The following is a 1,941-nucleotide window of genomic DNA, read 5'->3' as shown; positions in this document are numbered from 1 at the left end:
CTAAGACCATCCTGCATATCAGATATTTACATTACGATTCATAACAGTAGCAACATGACGGTTAGGAAGTAGCAACGAAAATAATTGTATGGTTGGGTCACAACATGAGGAACTGTATTTAAAGGGCCAGAAGGTTGAGAACCACTGTTCTAAAGGGACCTGCTTCCAAGCTCAATCTTTTTTTTTTTTTTTAAATTCAAAAGCACTTGTGAGCATTTAATGAACTTCCCTCCCTGATAGCTTCAAGCTACCAGGACACAGGCCCTGCCAGCACCCTTAATGTTCTCCTCAGCTCTTCTGCTGGAGAACTTGGCCTTCACCATGACATGCTGCTTTGGGAGGCTTCCCTTCCCCAGAACTTGGTAGTAGCCCGACCGCACCATGTCAGTGACAGGAGCAGCTCCAGTCTTGTTTTTGGCAGCATTTACCCGTGTCTGCTCACCGACCAAGGTCCACAGTTTATCAAGGTTGACAGTTGGACAGAAGCTCTGGTTCCTCTTTAAGGGGTAATGCTTCACACCAGCTTTCCCAAAGGAACCCGGGTGATATTTGTCGAAGTTGAACCTGTGATAACGCAAGCCACCAGCATTACCTCAGCCTCCCTGGTGCTTCCTGTGCTTGTGATGCAGCCATGGTTGTGGCTCACGTGGTCCCAGAGTTTCTGGGTCTTTCTCAGTCTGGATGGCATATGGGTGGCTGAGATGCAAGAGCCCAAGCTCACTCTTGTGGGCCTCTCCCCAGGCTGCTTTGCAACATGCCACGTGGCTTCTGAGACAGAGAGAAAAAGAGAGAATATGAACCTCAAGATGGAAGCCACAGTCTTTTTTAAAATTCACTTTATTTTTTAAAATATATTTTTATTGATTTCAGAGAGGAAGGGAGAGGGAGAGATAGAAACATCAATGATGAGAGAATCATTGATTGGCTGCCTCCTGCACACCCCCTACTGGGGATCGAGCCCCCAACCAGGGCATGTGCCCTTGACTGGAATCAGTCCACAGGCCGATGCTCTATCCATTGAGCAAACCGGCTAAGGCTGTTCACTTTATTATTATTAGTTTTGTAACGTGTCCTTTAAATGCTCAGTAGTTATTCTATGGTTATAACATATTTTTATTGCTATCATATTTCCATTATATTACCTGAATATATTTTATTTTATATTTTGTCATCAAAAGGTACTGATTTTTCCCAGTTTTATTGAGATTTAATTGACATATACCATTGTATAAGTTTAAGGTGTACAACATGATGATTTCATATATGTATATATTGTGAAATGATTACTGCAATAAATTTAGTTAACATCCATCAACTCATATAGTTACAAATATTTTTCCCTTGTGATAAGAACTTTTAAGAGCCGCTTGCTTAGCAACTTTCAAACCTTCCAGTTATAAGATAAAGAAGTTCTGGGGATGGAATGTACAACATGATAACTATAACCAATAATACCATATTGTATAATTGACTTTATTTTTTAGAATAGTTTCAGATTTATAGCAAAATTAAGAAGATAGTACAGAAGTTCCCATTCTTGCATTAGCCTGGTACACTTGTTACAATTATTCAGGAACAAATGTTGATACATTATTAAACAAATTTGGTCCCAAGTCCACCCTTTACTCAGAATTTCTTAGTTTTTACAGAATGTCCTTATACATGTTCCAGAATCCCATCCAGAATAGCACCTTATATTTCGCCACCATGTCTCCTTAGGCTTCTCTTGGTCGTGATATTTTCCTTGTTTTTAATGACCTTGATGGTTTTGAGGAATTACTGGTCAGGTATTTTATAGGGCTGTAGTTGTTTTATAAGCTACTCTTTGAAGTGAGGTCTCATCACTCTAGCTATCCTCTGTTAGTGAGAAGCATGTACTACTAAATCTCTTGAGGGGAAGAATATAACAGAATTTGTGGCTATATCTTTAAAACCCCCATA

At 39.8% G+C, this 1,941-nt stretch overlaps 1 pseudogene; it reads right to left on the bottom strand.

Moving 5' to 3' along the window:
* Positions 1-203: 203 nt before the first annotated feature.
* Positions 204-764, bottom strand: LOC102774592 (annotated as a pseudogene).
* Positions 765-1,941: the final 1,177 nt, after the last annotated feature.

This window comes from Myotis davidii, unplaced genomic scaffold (assembly GCF_000327345.1).
Source record: "Myotis davidii unplaced genomic scaffold, ASM32734v1 scaffold1124, whole genome shotgun sequence".
Classification (NCBI taxonomy): Eukaryota; Metazoa; Chordata; class Mammalia; order Chiroptera; family Vespertilionidae; genus Myotis; species Myotis davidii.
The sequence above is the reverse complement of the archived record's forward strand: the minus strand, read 5'-3'. Positions and strand labels throughout refer to the sequence as shown.